A 19245-nucleotide genomic window follows, 5' to 3' on the forward strand; every position below is an offset into this window, starting at 1 on the left:
AAATAAATAAGTTTAGAGAAAATTTTAATAATGAACTAATTAATAGAACTATACTGAATATTAAACCCTGCAAAGAGAAAATACATTTACTTTTTCAGCATCTATTAAGTATACTAGGCCAGTGAGGACCTTTCTTAATGTCAAAAATGTTTGTTTATCCCTTGTGTGAAATTGTAATGTAGACAGTCTATTTTGAGTTAAGTATATGAGTAGATGTGGTTGTAAAATGACAGCCAAGATCAATATCCAGTGAGTGGGGAAAATGATGGATGGGTGTTTTAGAAAGCTGATTGGGTTGAATCTGGAAAATGGGAACACATCTTGTTATTCTTTTCTCTCCCAAGCCTCTAAAATGCTATCTGATGAGCAAAAAAAGTTAATAAAAAATATTTTTCACTGGAAATCTCTTATCAGTTATAGTATAGTTACAGGTGTGGTCCTTTTTTATGGTTTAATTTTCAAGTTGAAAGCTGGTTCTTTGAGCTGGGGCATTACCTTTCTAGATGTAGTACATCTGTGAGCAGAAGGTTTACTTCTTGTTTGGTTAAATTAGTTGGCAAATGGAAAGCAATTAGAAACATGTTTGGCACAAAGTGACTGCCCAGTGAATGAACGGTTATTGTTACTCATCAGTGCCAAACCTTCCTGTCTCCACAAGCCCCTTCACCCTCAGCATCTGGCTCAAGTCTTCCTCCAGGACCTCTCTCTGGATACTCTAGCCCAGGCACACTACGGTATCTGCCACACATTTCATCATTTACTTGTTTTCTAATTGTTTCCTGGTGTTGATATTAACCCTTGTGCTATACTGTAAGCACTTGAAGACACAGTGGTCCCAAGTCTTTATAAACCCTGTAGCTTGGAGCAGGCAGTAGAGCATTGCAATTCAGTGTAAGGAGCTGGTAGAGACTGCTTGGGTTCAAAACCTGGCTCTTCCACTAACTAGTTGTATAATCTGGGGTAAGTTATTTACTGTCTCAAAGCTATTCATATATTTGTGTCTATAGCTTTTTATTTATTTATTTTTTGTGTTATTTTCTTCCCAGGAATGGGATTACCGGGACAAAAAATATTGCTTGCAGCTGTGTGACTGAGCAAGTGAGTTATATCTCTATGCCTCGGTTTCCTCACGTGTAAAATAGGGATAATAGTTTCTCTAATAATGTAGCTCTGACAGTGAACAGATAAAACACATAGTCTTTGGCAAATAGGAAACAGTAAATGTTAACGCTAACTATTATTTTTGATCGATTGAAATACTTGGACTAACATTTCCTTTTGAATAGGTGCTTTGCTGGTCAAAAGATAGGAAATTTGAAAAAAGAAAGCAAATGAAATTATGCACTTACCTGAGGATTTTGTATTATCTAAGGATTGCAATTTTGTATGTTTTCCTGACTATCCATATCTATGACTAATTAAAAGAGTGATGAATTTGGTATGCTGGCAGTTTTCGACAAGATCTACTTAAAACATGAGAGATAAAAGTTGATAATCCAGAGGTGGGTAAAAAGGAAGGAATGAAAAACTATTAGATAGAAAATCCTAAGTCTTTCTCAGCTGCATAATAAGACCAATTTTCTTCTTGCCTGTATAAACAATTTACTTCTAGAACAGAGCCTACAGAATGCAGACCTGAGACGGGTAAGCAAGATTCAATTTGTGGGGTCATGCTTGGTGAGAAAAGTGTTCCCAGAAATAATATTTGAAGAAGGATTACATTCTGAACCCTGGTCAATTTCTTACCTCTTGGCAAAATAAATTATAGTGCTGGGCAGGTTTCAAGCCCCCCAAATGCCAGAGTTGATATCTGATGAGGTTCTGTTTGGGGCTTTTTATTTGCCTTTTCACTATGTCTCCGTTAAGCACTAAAAAGCCCATGGCTTGACATGCTGTACAAGCTGCAGAAGAAAGTGGGTTTTGACAACTTGGTGGGTCCACAGATTTCAATAGAAGCTGAATTTAGCTGGCAAAGGAAGGAAAGATACAATCCCATGGTAGGACATTTAGAAGTGACTTTGATTTCCCATTCGGAGATAAGAAAAAAGCCCTATTCCCTGCTTGAAAATGGGTACAAAATGGTCAAAAAGTTTGGTTAAGGATTTGAAATAAGCTTTTGTGTGTGCGTGTATAAATAAAGTTATGTATATATAATGTAATTATAAATATATAGATGTCTTTTTATATAATATGTATAATTATATAGTGTGTGTGTGTGTGTGTGTGTGTGTGTGTGTATCTATCCTCTGACTATACTCACGCACAAATGTAGACATACAAATTCATTCACATATATTCTCTTCTCCATGTTTCTGGCCATATTAAAAATTAAAAAAAAGACTAAATTTAGATTAAAAAATTATTTGGTAGCATTTATTACTAAACACTGAATGCTGAATCTGCAGTAACCAAATAAGATTATAAGCCCAATTAATTCATATCATAGATTTAACCATCTGAAAGGACTGAACATTGAATATCTGCTGTTTGATAAACACTAATCTGATCTGTTGTCGACATTCTTTATAAGAAGACTGAAGTCAAATAAGGATGGAAAGACTAGATTACATTGTGAAACAATGCACATATAATTGAAATAATTAGAGGAATAGGAGCTAATTTATCAAATAGATACGTGAAAGAAATGCCTATAGCATAACCAGTGACAACGACAACAAAATCACCAAAATGCTATGACTTCACTTGGTGGATTTGGTCTCAGTAGAGAAGGCAGATTTATGGCTGGTAATTTGTGTCCTTCAGAATTTAGAGGCAGGAGGCAGATGAAAATATAGCACGTTCAGCAAAACCTCTCTACAGCCAACTATTGGACAGAAACCCAAGTTTCCTGAAAACTCATGGAAAAGCCATTCAGAGCCTTAACTCTTGGACCCTTATTATGATTATGGAGAAAATAACTTTTAAAACCTGATATGTTCACTTATGCACAAAGGTATATTTTTACAGTATTGCAAAAAAGGTAAATTAGGAATATTTGTATATTCCAAACGACCTGGTATTATTTTATTTTACCATAAATTGCATGTATCCCAATGTGATTGAAACCCTACCAGGGTTTGAAGTTATAACCGCAGCTAATGTATTTGAAAAAATAAAAAGCTTTTTGTCAGTATGGTTTCTGCTTCAAACTGTGCAAGACACACTTATTCTCCAAGATAGAAGGACCTTTTTTTTTTTTCCTTTTTAAACAAAAACCTTAAAAGACTAAGTGGGAAATAGCACACACTCACAGAGACATTTTAGCCAAAAAGGAATAATTGAATACAAGTGAGAAAAGGGATTTACTTTAAATTAAAGAATTCTGACAGGACAGCTAAAGAACAGAGGGCTGTATTCTGTATTACCTGTTTTCCTGGGGGTTCCAGGTTCTAATAGACTTCAATGGGAGGGCAACTCACAGGAGGGCTACTCAGTGGAGCTGAAGAAACATGGATCAAAGGAATCAGCTTAAAGCTTCTCAATCTGCCTTTCGTAGGCCAGCTGTTCAGAAAGTTCTGTGGCCTTCCACAGTCATGCCTGGCCTTTTTGAAATGGCAGTTGCATGACAGGTAAAATCCCAGCCTGAATGAGTGGGTTTGATTTAAAATACTGTTAGGTACTTTTTTTTTGATATTTACACCATGGTTCAGTGGGGTCTGAGTGGGTTGACTAGTTGACACTGGACTTTTGGTTAATGAAAAATAGGAACACAGCATAAAAATGACTGTTGGCTGAATAACGTGAGGAAGGTACTTACTGAAGACGAGGTTTGGCCTTGGCCTCTCCCTACTCACAAAGTAAGCCAGAGAGTGGGTGTGATGCTGAGGAAAGAACGTAAGATTTGGGACCCATCAGATCTGGGTTCGAATCCAGCTTTGCTAGTTCACAGCAATATTTTAGACAGCCTCCTATTCTCCTCGGGGCTCAATTTCCTTTGTTGAAGTGTGTGGCTAATAATACCTACCCCAGGAAGTTGGGGTGAAGATTAACCGACTTCAGAACTAGGTTCACTTTCTAGCTCCACCACTTCTTTGGCTGTGTGATGAGGCCAGGCTCTTTAATCTCTCTCAACCTCATTTGGTTCATCAATAAAATGCAGATCCAAATAGGTCCTACCTCAATGATTTGTTGAAAACAGTAATACAAATAAAATATAAGACTAAAAACTAATAAACAATAAGATACAGCATTTAATACAGATCTAGAAAGATAAGTTCTCAAAAAAAACTATCTCACATTATCGTGCCCCAGTTTTTGGTTAGTTTGCTTGGCTCATCTTTCTAAACAAGTTCCTAATCCCTCTTCTAGAGCCTGAATCTTTATTCTTTTTGAAGGTATCCCCCTTTCCTGCTCTGATAAGAGAGGCTACCTGGTGGGATACGTATTGTAGAGCAGCCCCTTGGGCCGCCTTCAGCATTTGTAGTTCACATAAGAAAGAGTCTATTAGGAAATTGGGTGCAACATCGCAATGCTCTCACCCAATATCCAACCCTTTCCCCACTGGACCATTTTGGTTTTGTTTCCAGTGGGATAATAGAAATGACAGTTTTAAAATTAAATTGACTGGATAACATTTGTAACTTTGATGCACTCAGAGAAAACTATATACAGAATGACTATATGTTCCTAATTTTCCAGCATGTCCTTTTATTGCCTCTATAAGAATAAGAAAGGACATTAAGAATATAAGTATAAACTCAGTTGGAATAGGCCTTTCCGTATTCTCTGCTTCCTCCTTACCAAATACCTCAAAATTAATGCATTATATAAACTGAAGGATTTGTTGCGTAAGACATCAAAAAAAAAAAAAAAAGAAAGAAAGAAACAAGAAGATCATCGCATAGAATGAAGATCTTTTGCATAGAATGAAAGTTGACCAAGATTGTAGTACTTGCACCAAAATCCCCAACTCCAGCCAAACTGCTTTCAGGAATTGATGGTGTATATATATTCTCCTAGAGAGATAATGTTGGCAAAATGACTTTGAGAGAGTTTTTCATTGTTCCTTTACACCTGGTATTCCTAAGTCCCAAAGTTTCCTGACAATGGTTTAGGGTAGACGAGAGAAACCCAACTTATTGTGCCCCCAACATAGTATTGTGGAAGTTATGCAGCACTTGTTGGAAGACAACTTAAGTTCTATTAAGTCCTATTACTTAATAATCATGAAAGCTTGGATAAATCACCAAATTTCTTTGAGATGTAGTTTCTTTATCTGTAAATTGGGTATAATTAATCTGTCTTTCCAAACATGCAGACTGTGAGATTAAGATGAGAAAAGCATTTGGAGGGCATGTGACACAATGGTGAGACATTATTGGTCACAGATATAGTACGTTCATTCTGTGCCAATGCCTGTTTATCCTCACGATGTGAGCATTATATATAAATAACTCGTGTGTGCATGAAGCGTATGACCATAATGAATCAATGATTTGTAATTCTTAGATATACCTGTATAGACTTTTATGCACCGTTTGGGATCTAACAGCATTTAATGGCCTACACAAATGAAAGTTATCTTATTTTTATCACTGGGAAAGTTTCCAGGACATTATCAACACGTGCTAAAGTTTCCTGCATTTAATGTAATACTGAAACCTCTGCTACCTTATACTCGGGCTCACAACTTCCATATGATTTGCCTCTCACTTATAAAAAAGCCACAGGCCTTGTCAGCCAAATTCCAAAGTGACATTCAGCAGTGGATGGATTCTGTTTTGGTTTTGCTTTCAGACTGTCATGAAAAACTACAAAAAGCCTGGACACACTTATTCTCCTCTCTACCTTTTTTTTTTTTCCTCTAGAGCTTGACAAACACGTTTGTTGCAAAACCACTAACACACATATTCACATACACACCTTCAGGAGGATTCTTAAGAGATTGCTTTCCACATGTTGATCATAGATCAATTTAACTATACACACTGCCCTTGGTTATCATCCCTCCTGAAACCATGTGGAATACTCATCTTCTCTAATCCTGGTCTATAGTATTTCCAAAGTACTTTACAAGCCCAGAGTAACGGCCTCTAATGCTTTGCAGCAGCTGAGCTGGTAGCACACATGATATCTTAAATGTAACAATCAAAGGAGCACGCAGGATCTTGGTATTTCCGCTGGCTTGCAGATGTGCTACGTCCAGGTCCAAAATCTGTAATGTCAATTTTAGACGAAAGAAGCTTAAAACGAAATAAAGTTTCCCTGCTTTGTGTCAACAACTGAGCCAGGATGAGAGAACGCTCCCTGATTGGGAGAATGCACGTATTGTATATCAGTTATCTGACCCCCACAGTAATTTTTTGGGGTGTGTGTGTCCGTGAGCAACCTTGCTCAAGATTTATGTAATGGAGGGCATTGTTTTATTAATCTACACCATGTGGAACTCTCCAGGTGCTAAGCTTTGATCTTCCTGCCCTCTGGTGCATTAAGTTTTCTAGTACTCATTGACAATGATGTTTGTGATTTAAAGCACTCTTTTCCTTACTGCAGAGGGGGAAACAGGGTTCAGATAACTCTACATTGAACCAGAGACCCTCAGCTTCTTTCCTTGTTTTGTCTCAGTTTGGTATAAAATTTACTCTGATTCTGTTTAGGAGAATTTGATCAGCACTCCAAGGAGTAAAAGAATATCTTTCTGAAACATTTTATGGCACATTAGATTTCTGCTAGAAGTGCTAGACTTGGCTGAGCAGGGAAGCTTGGCCTTCATCAGAGTAGTATGGGAAGATGCAAAGTAAGTGGTGATTTTCCATTTCTTCCGTGAAGAGCAAAAGAGGAAAAGGGTTGGAGGAATGAAAAGAGATGCAGACATTCAGAGATCCGAGTCTTTCGTGACTCTAATAGCATTAAGACTTAAATGATAAAATTTTTCTAACCAAGAAAGTATAATGAAACAACCTGATTTGTTGTATTTCAAAATATAGTATTACATTGTAAGCAAATGCGAAGAAATATCAAGCAAGTTAAAGGCAATATAATATTATATTCCTTAAGGATACAGACCCTGGCATCAGACTGCCTGTTCCAAAGCCCCTTTCGAATACTTACTAGTGTCAGGTTTCCTACCTAGAAAATGGGGATAACAGTATCTACCTCCAGGTTATTGAGAAGATTAAATAAGTACTTAGAATAGGGCTTGTACATCCTAAGTGTTATTATGTGTTTGCTAATACCTTACCTAAGCCCTTTGGCTACGCTACCTGTGATTTGCAACATGAATTACTTTTCCTTCTTATCCCAATTTCTATTATTAAATCGTGTGACATCCTTGAACTTTCTAGATTGGCAGAGATCAGGGCTGGGTTCCTAAGAGGTATATAAACAGCAACTCATAATTGGGACACGGAGAAGAGATCAAACTAGTACATTTATGTTCAAGAGTACTACTATCAGAGGAAAAAATTAGGGAAGAGCCACAGCAATGTCCTCGGGTCATGAGATCCTAATGGCTCTGCAAGGGCCATCCTTACCTTCTTTCTTGCAGGTAAAGGGGATGCCCTCTTTCTCAAACCTCTCTATCCACAGGAGATTATAAAAAGGTACTCTCACCTCTATCACCACAGAATTATTGTGCCTGTATGAATATATCACAATTTATTTGCCCATTCTACTGTTGATAAGTTTTCAGTTTTTGGATACTAGAAATAAAACTTGCACATTACTTTTAAAAAAGTCATTTTAATAGTATTCTCCATTAATTTTTGTAGTGATGTATATACTAACTTACTTCTTGTGCAAAATCAAGTTGAGTTGAATTCAGGAAGACTTTATGCTCTCTAAGCATTTTCTTTTTTTATCCTTTTTTAAAATTTGGTCTTTACTATCTAAATCAGAATGTCTTTTAAAGAAGGGCTTAATTTTCATTACTTGGGTCCATGCCAACCACCTTCATTAATAATGATAGCTAGCTGAGTAGTAACAAATGAGTGTATAGGACAATAAAGGTTTTTCTAATGAGGGCTTCTATATCCATATTTATTTTGAAGAGAAGAGTGTGGGATGCTTTGAAGCCAGCTCAGTTGCTAGAAACAGGTGTTCTAGGATTTTGTCTCTTGCTTATGTAACGTTAGGCAGAATTTAAGAGGCAATGTACCCCAGAAGTATATGAGGGAAGTCATGCCTCACTCTCAAACAGATAGAGCCTGTCTTACACTCTTCATTGGTAGTCAGTGCTAGAGATACAAGTCATGGGGGTAACACAGTTGGAAATAAATGGAATGATTAGGGGGAACTAAAGCTTAAGGTCTAGTAGCCCCAGGTTCATGAGACTTTGTAGTACTTGGCAACGGCCAAAGAGTGGAAAGGAAGGCAGAGGAGAGTACCAGAAAGTCCTGATGCTTTCTCTTTAGAAAAAATGTACATGTTGAGAGTACATTAAATTAGACTGCCTTGTTAGGCCTAGGAATAAGGTTTTCCATGGGCCTGGGACTTGGGATAAGAAAAGGGATCTAGCAGATCCCTCAGAGTTCTAGATTGCACTGTAAGGGATCAGCTAATCTAGCAGTTTGAGTTTGTTTCACAGAAGACAGCCTCCGCCTTTTAAACACAGAATTTAGGCATCATTTTAGAAACTTAGACAGATAAAGCAGAGATGCCCTGTTCAAAGCAGAGTGAGTGCATGGATGTTCAGGGAAGTCTCCATCTAGCTTCACTACTCCACTTTATAGCTGAGGAGCTGAGGCCAGGAGACATGAGGAACTTGAGGTACTACATCTAGTTTATGACAAGCTCTAATCTTTTGTCTTTTGAGTTGTTCTTGGCCTACTACCATAATCCCTCAAACTGTGGCAGGGTACTACTAAAACAGAATTACCCTGGGTGCTTGTTAAAAATAGTCACCAGGGGACCCTGTGCCAGGCCTGTTGTTTGGGAATATATCAGAGAGGGGCCTAGGAAGTGCACGGTAACAAGTTCCCAGGTAATTCTTATGCACATGTGGTGACTTAAATCCCTCCATCTCTACCCGTTACTCCAGGATTCCTATCTGAGAGGTGCTGAAGATCACTTGCTCCTGAAATCTCTCAATCACATCATTTGTGATTTGGGCATTTGAGCTTATTACAGCTTATTGAACAGGATAATAAAAAGGACCCCTGAATCCTGGGGAACAGGCAGGCTGTATAAGCTACAGCTCCTTCTGCTCATACTTGTGCCTACAACAGCCAGCCTGAAGCTGGATTCTTACCTGCCAAACTATCATCTCTCAGCTGAGAGGAGTATCTTACCCATGTTGGCCTGGGCTGGCTGATGAGATTTACTCTCTTTCATCACAGTTTTCTCTGTCACTGTGGTAGAAATAATTTTTTTCCTTGGACAGAGATAGATGAATCTTCCCAAGATCCTACTGAGAAGCTCTGTCCTTTTGACCAGGGCCCTTCTGTTCCTCTCGTGTTGACCCCAGTGGGTCCTGAGATGATCTCAAGGACATGAACAAGCATTGTGTACCTTATGTGGCTTTCCTAAAATTTCCTCTTCATTCAGTCTCTTTCAGAAACATTCTCTCCTTTCGTGTCATATGATTGCCTTTGGCTTTGAGAAAGTTGAGGGGGACAGGAGATTCAAATGAGGATGTCTTGAGACCTTTTAAAATTTTCCTATGAAAATATCCTGCTGTTATGATTCTAGGATGGCTAGTGTAAAAATTAATAAATAGTAACCCCTGTGCCGAGTTCTTCTGTACTGTCTTCTTTTAAATTTAAAATCTTAAAATTTTTTTTTACAACGAAAATTGTTTACAGCTTTATTCTGTATATTGAGTTTGCTTTAGTTTCTTTCTAGGTGACCTAAATAATACTTTCTCCCATCCTTACTCCAGAACCCTTCCTCGTATCCCCTGGGCAGAGGCCTATGGGTCTCATGGTTCTCACGTCCATGCTCCCAGTGCAAAGAAGATGGGTGGGCAAAGTAGGCCAGCTGTGTTTGGCAAGGAAACCACTTGCTGGTGCTGAGGAAACCAAGTTTATAGTGGGATATATTTGGGAAGCTGCATAAGGCTGTAACTCTGTGGAGTTAGGGATTCATTTCTTTAAAGCAATGTCTGGGCAATGACTTGCTAGCCATAAAGAAGAGGACATTAAAGAAAGGAATGTTTCTAGGGCAAAGCCCTGAGACTCCGGACATTAGAAATCATTTTGTTGTGGTTTTTGAAGATGGCCGCATTTTGGTGGAACAGAATCTAAAGAGGTGCCATTACTAGTGCTTCAGAAGCTGGGGTATGCCTTGGAGAGGTTAGGAGATGGTCTTGGATGAAACAGTTTGGGTAAAATAGATTGGAATATGGTAGTACAGGAGAAGCAATAAAAAATTCTAGGGAAGGTATCAATGATAGGAGTATGCAAATATAGCTCAATGAATGTATATACCCCATGGTAACCTAGAGAAGGTTGTTGGTAGAAAATTTTATATATTTGGGGTGTTGCTGTGAGTGCCATAGGTATGACTGGAAGGGAAACTCTGAAAATGGCAGATAGATACTTTCTCTAGCCATCTGGGAGTTGGAAGTCCAAAGAGAGAGCCCAAACTAGGAGAATAAAGAAGATAAGGTTGGGATATGCAGTGAGGACTTACTATGCAAATTAGGCCAGGTACCAAAATGAAGTTATTGATTATGACCCTACAGCCTAAGCTAAAGAGAGCATAAAATGGACTTTTCTACCATCCTGTGAAAGCCCTTTCTGGAGCATGAGCAGCTATGGCTCTGAGGTGCAAACTGAGAAGTCAGGGACTGTTGGGTTTTTACCACCAGGTATTCCTAGGACCAAGCCTACTGCTTGGCATGTAGTAGATACTTGGTAAGTGTTTATTGCTTTGAAGATAAGGGTCAGAAGGAACTGCTGAGGGCTATAAGATATTTTGTGTTAGGGATGAAAGTGGGTCAGCTCTCATCAGTGGAATGAGGGAATGTGGTCTAGGTCCAGGCTGCTGGGGTTTCCCTGGAGCACTGGGAGAACAGGGGAGGGTGTCCCACATATTGCTCTGAAGTTTTGGCACTTAGGAGTAAGGATCCCCTATGAATGTTCTCCTGATTGTTTAGCAGAATCTCTTGAGATCTGAGGAATCCAGTTTGGAAACCACTGTTAAGAAGCTTCTGCTCCATAACAAAGCCTCAGTCATCAAAGTGGAAGAGGAGCTCTTGATCTAGCATCACATTTGACATGCAGATATGTGAATCCCTGGTTTTCCAGACGCTTATATCTGAGTTTTATGAAAGTGGCAAAAGGCAAAGATAAAAAAAGAATCATTTTAAGATCAAAGATTTTATGACACTGTAATTTTATAAGTAGCATTATTTAATACCTATATCAGTCATTTATTACCACTGTAATGCTGGCATAACAAAGCACCTCAAAACTCAGTGGCTAATAATAATTTCTTCTCACGCTCATGGATCTGCAGTTTAATGGGGGTGAATCTGCTGCAGGATGTGGGTCTGTAGTTCATCTGGGTTGGCTCTTCTCCCTGTGTCTCATGCTGGGGATCAGTCTACCCATAACAGGTTCTCATGGTGATGGCAGAAGCACAAGAATAAGACCAAAGGCACAAACACACTTAAATCATCTGTTAATGTCTTATTCACTAACATTTCATTGGTCAGAGCAAGTCACCTGATCAAGGCAAAAGTAAAAGGGCAGAGAAGTACACTCTGTCCTTCATGTAGTCATGGTAAGGATGCAGTTATATGCTGGTACCACAGGTGAGTATAGAAGTGAGACCAATAATTCAATCCACCCAGTACCCACATAGCACAGTGTAATCACCAGCGGGGAGAATAACATTCTCCTCCTCTCTGTCTGCACTACAGTGCAACTTCTACACATTGAGAAGACCAGAGAATCCAGACGAGCTTTGGCACCAGAGGCAGTACCTGGTGGAGGTGATGGCAAAGACTAGCAAGGCTGATGGTGCTTGGTAAGGGCCACTGGACAGTGTGGTCTGGAAACCGTGGCACATGCCTACAAGCAGTTTTGTGTAGTAGGGGTTCAGCAGGACTTGCAGTAAAATGTGAAAGACCCCTAGAGACTCCTAGGAACAACTAAGAGTGACTTTGGGTGGCTGTACTAGTAGTTGGAAGTGGCTTATTGTTGTTAATGCAATATAGTATATCCCAATATGCTGACATTGTCTGGGGAAACATAGATTTCAGTAATCAGATGTAGAATCTAAGAGTTGAAAAAGACCTTAGACCCATGTAACACAACCCCTTTTTCCATAACATCACAGATAAATGTCATTCAGCACCTGTTTGAAAATCTCCAATAATAGACACTCCCCACAGGGCAGCCCATTCTGCTTTGGAAACACAACATTGACAATGGCCTTCTGAGACTGATACTCAGGACTAGAAAGCATGAAACAAGATATTAGGGAGGCAAAAGAACAGAATGAGAAGGTCGTGAAAATTTTCTAATTCAGAGAAAAGGTTCTTTTTTGTTGTGTTCAGGGAGAGAAGAATGAGGAAGAGGCCAACAGAAGACACAAAGAATGGGAACTATTTTTCTCCTTTGCTTTCATGTTCTTTGTCGGTTAGAAAATTAATGTGGTTAAGAGAGAATAAAACGTGGGAAGTGGACAATATAAGAGCACACTTGGCTGGTCCCAAGGAATTGTGTCTATGATGACCCAGGGTACATAGAGATCTTGGGGGTAAGATCTGCAAGTGGTTCTACTACAAATAGACAAATTAAATCAGACACTTAGCTTAATTTTGACCATAGTTTATACATTCTATTACCCACTTCAAGAATTCCCCTTGTAGAAAAGGGAACCTATAGACAGAAATAAGTCTACCACAGAGTAATGTCAACTGAGAAGCAGAAACGTTACCCTCTAGTCCTACTCTAATAAACCCATCTTGAGAGCTGGTAAAAGCTCTGTGATGAATCCAGGGTACGAGCCTGAAGGTGATTTCTATTGTTAGGATCTTTGCCCTCAGTGTTTAACTTTTCCAGAGTTGGGAGCCAAAGTAGCTCTCAGATTGTTTCAAGAACAACAGGAAGATCAGCTGTCAAATAAGTCAGGGGGAAACTAGTCAAACTGGTTATTTGACTTCTTATGTATAACCAACCAAAGGAATAAGAACCACCAACAACAAAGTTTAAAGACTGACATTTTAAACTTTCAACAAGCTGTGTTGACATGTAGCTATAACCTTAATGTGCAAACCACTTCAAGCAGAGCAAGTTTTAAAAGCTGTAAATTAAAATCACATTTCTTTTGGAAGCCCCTGAAACCTTTGAGAAACAAATCAGTCAGATCGTCCCCTATTGAGAATCCCAAATTTCTCCAGGAGACTTAGAGCTCAAAAAGAAATTAAAGCAGAAACTGAAATTGTGATTTTAGACGACTGATTTACTGCCTGTCAGGTGGTATGAACCACATTATTGTTTGTTTGATTTCATGATATGCTTCTTCCTCTAACCCTTAATACCTGGGTTCAAATTCAGTCACCATGCTGGTCAATTGCAGCTGGACTTCTCTGGTATGTCCTGTCCCTCCTTGTGGTGGTCCTGACATGAGCGGGACCCCAGTGTGGTCTGGCCAGAGTGCAATAGAGTGAAAGCCTACAGACCTTGGTGGCAATAGGTTGGTTTTCAGGAGAGATACAGCCTCCTCATAAAAGTGGTCTATAGCTAAGGTCTTTTTAAAATAAAAATAACATCAATTTTGATCAGAAATATTTTGCTCTGAAATACCTATCATAAAAGGTAGAGACACTGGCATTTCTCAAAATCGGGATCTGAGACATCATAAGTCCACACTGAGAAGATTAGGAATGATTATTGCCATATTAAAACATGTCAGCTTTTGGTCAACAATAAATTTAGCCAACCTAAATATATGTGGTTCTAGCTACCTGAGGGGAGACCTGAGGCTGTTTCTAGGATCCAGCTTGTATATGTGCCTTTTTGTTATCTATGGAATGATATATGAAGATTATGGGATTGTGATGGCACTCTGAACTGGTCAATGCCAAGATGCCATGATGTTTGCTATCGCATAGTCTTCCCAAGAATAGGCAAACTGACTCTGTGGTCAAGGGAGGGCAGAGGACCTTCACCTGCCTCTCCGGTTGGTTAAGAATATGATTTTTTGGTGTTCACAAATTTGGCTGGGAATCATTGGAGAGAGCAGTGGCTGGCATAGCCAGTGAGGCAGTGGGAATGGCCACTGGGAACAGAAAAAAGCAGAACCCAGAAATCTCCAGCCCATTCTTCTACTCCAGCTAGAATCATCATTTTGAAAGCAGAAAAGGATGAATATTTTAGGGTTTTTATTGTGGTGCTGGTGGAGTGAGACCAGCAATGGTGATCAGTGAAAATAGAGTGGGGATGAGTTATAAAATTATTGCACCCAAGAAATCTTGAGGGTTGGGGGTGTGACTCAGATCACTTAGAAATGATCAGAAACATCCAACAACCCTTCATTCTTGAAAATATCTTAGATTCTCAGATGGGAACATTTGGCAGTGGGCATAGGGAGAGTTATAGTCTTATGTGTTAATGAATTATTTTGTAGTAATATGGATACTGTGTGTGTGTGTGTGTGTGTGTGTGTGTGTGTGTGTGTGAGAGAGAGAGAAATAGAGAGAGAGAGACAGACAGACAGACAGACAGACATGCTTTTTCCTCCATGCACTTATTTATTTATTAATTTGACATCCATTGAGTATTTTATGCCAGGCTCTGGAGTAGGTGATGAGGATGAAAAGACTGAACTGAAACAGTGCCTGACTTGAAGCAGCACACAGTCTAGGGAAGGAGGCAGACAGGCTTGCAAACCAGTGATCACAATAGAGTATAATCGGGGTCAAAAGGAAGGGGCTATGCAAACAGGAGCAGACTTAAAGAACACTGCTGAGGGGAAGTCTCCATGAAGGGCAGAGCTTCAGGCTGAAAACCTGGTCATTCATTTTGTGTGGAGGGAGAAGTGATCTGAGGGAGACATATAACAGACAGGGCACTGGAGAATGGCTTGGCAGGAAGTCAGGAGCCTGGAAAGAGCATGGCTGAAAGAATGGGGACAAGTTGGTCTGGGATAGAAGCATATGGATGGGCTCGTGGGAGTGGCAACAATGTGCGAGGAACTTTGGACTGCATAGGAATGCCCACCTGAGAATATCTGCTGCAGAAATTTCACTAAATAACCAAGTGCACAGAAGGTTAGCCAGCTCTGTCCTTGGCCAGCTCGCTGGCAAGTAGATTATATTGAAAGATTTCCACCTGGAAAAGTCAACAAATCATCCTGCACAGGATGAACACATATTTTAGGTATGGTTTTCCTTTCTTGCTCACAGAGACTTCATTAGCACAACTATCTGAGGGCTCACAGAGTATCTGAAAAACTGACAGGGGTCCTGCAAAACATCACCTAGAACCAAAGGAGCCATGACAGTGAGTACAGGACCATGTGATCCACTGGTCCTGCCTTGTGCCATACTGACTAGAAGCTGCAGGCCTGATATGATGGTGGAATAATCTCTCGAAGGCAAAGCTAAGGTGCGAGCTTGTAGATTATATCCTGTGGGGCTAGAGTGCTATCCTTCAAGAGGTGATACACATCTTGACCCATGGCCTTTGGATAGAATACATGGCTCTGGCAACCTGGGGATGGAAATAGGAATGGCCCTGCTCCCCAGCACTTCTAGTGATTGTTTGGGTAATTTTCACTTCCCGTCTCTGCAATTTTAGGTTCTGTGAGTCTATAGGTTCTGATTCCCAGAGGTGGACACTTTCATGAGAGTTGCAGTGTCACAGTAGGAGTCATACTGTATTTAAAGTTCTGGCTATATTTAAAGTTTTGGATTCCTCATGCCAGGAGAAGAACAGGGAGAAACAGGATTAGGGGTAACTGATCATCATGAAGAAGTAAAGCTGCTACTATGTCATAGCGGCTGGGAGGAAAATGTTTTGCATTTAGATGATTCACGGGGGGCATTCCATCCATGTTCAGTTCTAACTGTAAATGGGCAACTACAGCAGCCCTGATCTGGTAAAGATATGGTAAGCAGGGCCTCAGATTCTTCAGGGGTGGGTTCTGAACCCTCCACCAGTCACATCTCCTAGACCAGTGGAAATGCTAGCTGTGGTTGGAAAGATCTACAGCAGTGGTAGAGGAGGATAATGAATTGATGAATATTGGTTCTGGCTCTGGGCTGACTGAGAAGCTGAGACCAGACTTCCTTGAACAAATCTTTCTCTTATAAATTCCCCCAGAAATGTTGACCAACCAGAATCCTGGAGAAGCTGTGTCTGGAAGAATAAACTTAATATGGGAAATAGGGCTGTGAATACTCCAAGAGGCAGACCACACGAGCTGCTGCTGGTGCTCTGCCTACATCCTCTTGGCTGGGCCAGTGCACCTATCTCCAGCTGCATTAAATGTTGACTACTAAAGGCTCACAGCTTCATTCATATTCAGAGAGACCCCTCATGAGATGGGAGGGTATACATTTCTCCCTTCCTTCAGGGGTGACCTGCAACCAACTACTGCATGATGTGGTAGTATTTGGTGATGGTGTCCAGCCCATAGTCCCTCTGAGTTGCAATTCGTGCTGCATTGCTGCCAGTGGCATTAGGCTGAAGTTTGGCATCAGCTGAAACCACATCTTTGCTTAGCTTCTTCTCTTGCCCTATCCTGTTCTCCTGACTCCCTCGTGGATTTCTCCTGAGACTCCACAGAATCCTTCTTTTCCTTCTTCTTCTAGGGCAGCGGTCCCAACCTTTTTGGCACCAAAGACTAGTGCTCCTATGAGAATCTAATGCCTGATGATCTGAGGTGGAGCTGAGGTGGTGATGCTGGCGCTAGGGAGTGGCTGCAACTACAGATGAAGCTTCCATTGCTGGCCCTCTCCTCATGTCCTGCTGTGCGGCCCAGTTCCTAATAGACCACAGACTGGTACTGGTGTGCAGCTCAGGGGTTGGGGGCCCCTGTTCTAGGGAATCCAATCTAAGACAACTGGCCAATAGAAAAGATGTTTTTTTCTAAGCAGGCAGCTCTTTTCTATGAGCTCAGATTATACTGTGCAGGCTCCTGAGACAACCCCCCTGCCCGCTCCGCAAGGCAAGTGTGTGTGCATGTGCCTTTCAGAACACTTAGTCAGACTTCAAGCCAGGTGACTCCCTCTTAACATTGACCCTGGGATACATTTCTGGCCGCATCAATTTAAAAATTCAAGCCTGGTAGGGTGAGGAAACAAAGCCTTGCTTCTTCCACCTGGCATCTTCTGGAATAATGTGACGGCTCCCTGTGGATCTTCTTCCCCCATTCCGCCCCCCTCCCCCCATCTTCAGGCGCCTTGAGCTACTCTTGTCAGCTTGAGAACAGGAGGGCAGTGGGTGGACAACACCTGGTGAATAAATTTACACGCTGAAATAATGGTTTCCATGTTGGTTTTTCATAATTAACTAAACAGACTGGAGTTAAGTTTCATGTGTAAAAAACTTGTGAGGAACTCTCGACAAGAGATGAAGGTTGATGAGGGCAGTTAAGGTTTATAAAAACTTTTTTCCTCCTTCAGCTTGCGTGTGCACGCTTGCGCTCTCTCTCTCTCTCTCTCTCTGTCTCTCCCCCTTCTTCCTCCCTCCCTCCCTCCCTCTCCCCTTTCTGCCTCCCTGCCCCTCCCCACCTCTCTTCCCCTTCCTTTTCTCTGTTCCTCTCTTCCTCCACCCTACCACCCACCCCTCCCTCTTTCATTCTCTCCACTCTCTCCTCATAAAACCCTCCTTAGTCCTGTTTGGGTTTTCCCGTATCCCTACACTTCACTTCCCAGCATGTGTGTGAAAAGAAAAGTAGTAACATCAACAGATTATATTGGTGCTTCCGTAATTTGAAAATTACATCTGCAGATGTGTCTCTGATCCTCAAGGGGGGGGAAAACCCCCCCAAAACTAAAGGTTTTGCTAAGTCTTCAGCAAAAGAGATTTGGAAAATAAATGGGATGGCAGGTGGTGGGAGAGCTGAGACTTTCAGGGACAATGGAGGATGCCGCATCCATACTGAGAGGGGGTGCTCAGTCTTCTCTTTGCATCTCAGCAACTTTTCTGGGGTGGGAGGGGTACATGCTGTAAAAACATTCCTTTTCTGTGAAGACAGACCTTGCACTTCTCCGGTAAGAGCCTACCATATCTACTGAGAGAACAAAGGCCTTTATCCCAGTGTCTGGCCAGATTTTGGCATTTTTTGAAACTCCACAGCTCACATTGCTGGCTGGGGCATGCTACTTTCTTATGTGATTTATATGAAATGATGGCCAACTAAAATTTCCGTTAGAATGGTGGACATTTGCCTTCAGGAGATTCTGCCTCTGTGATTCTATGCCTCCTCAGCTGAAAGTACTAGGAGAATTAAGTTTTTTTGTTTTTTTGGTTTTTTTTTTGCTTGGCCATCAGAAGAATGTTGGCATTGAGAGCAATCAATTAGATTTTCTCATTAACTCTTCCCTCAGAACCACAAGCCTTAAAAATTTAAGACCCAGCTTTGCAGGTGCCAGCAAGGCCTTCGAGACTCTCAGTTCTCTGTTAAGGTCTTTCAGAGATTAGATTCCTAAACTGAGTGAGTTTAGTCACAACCTTCTTATTGCACAAACTCTCCATATCTGCTGATTTTTTCTGGAAGGGGCTTTTGTGAACGATATAATGTGGGATTTTATAACCTTTGCTGATGTTTCAGACTCAATGTACTCTGACATGAGAGGAATCACACTATGGTTTCTTTTGGGACTTGACACAGACTGTAGACTTCTCCCACAGGTTGTCCTTGGGTGGTTTGGGGTAGGAGATGGACATGTTCAATGCACTTGGTCATCTGAAGTGCCTCCATTTACCATCAAAAACTGGTGTATTGAAATGCTGCATAGATAAGTGGGTGTGGAAGTCCTACTTAACTGATAAAACAGATTTATCCATAATAATTAATATATTGCTTCAGATATCCAAGTGCCTGAAAATAATGTAGTTTTTAGTTACTTTAGAATTGTAGGACAACAAAATCTATTTACCTCCCTTCCCTCTTCCCCATAACTTTTTTTTTTATTACAAGCCCTTTTATTAGAAAAATTCTAAACCTCATTCTCTAATTCTGGTGGAGTTAGGGAAATCATTCTCAGCAACAAGTCAAACAGAAGATCTCCTAGCTTACTGTTGAGAAATCAGATGGCATGCTTCTAATGCTTCTGATATAGTCCAAAGCCCTTTCCTCTGCTTTTTCTTTTTATACATGCTCTGCTCCAGTGTACCCATCATTCAC

This window comes from Pteropus vampyrus, unplaced genomic scaffold (genome assembly GCF_000151845.1).
Source record: "Pteropus vampyrus isolate Shadow unplaced genomic scaffold, Pvam_2.0 Scaffold354, whole genome shotgun sequence".
NCBI classification, from domain to species: Eukaryota; Metazoa; Chordata; class Mammalia; order Chiroptera; family Pteropodidae; genus Pteropus; species Pteropus vampyrus.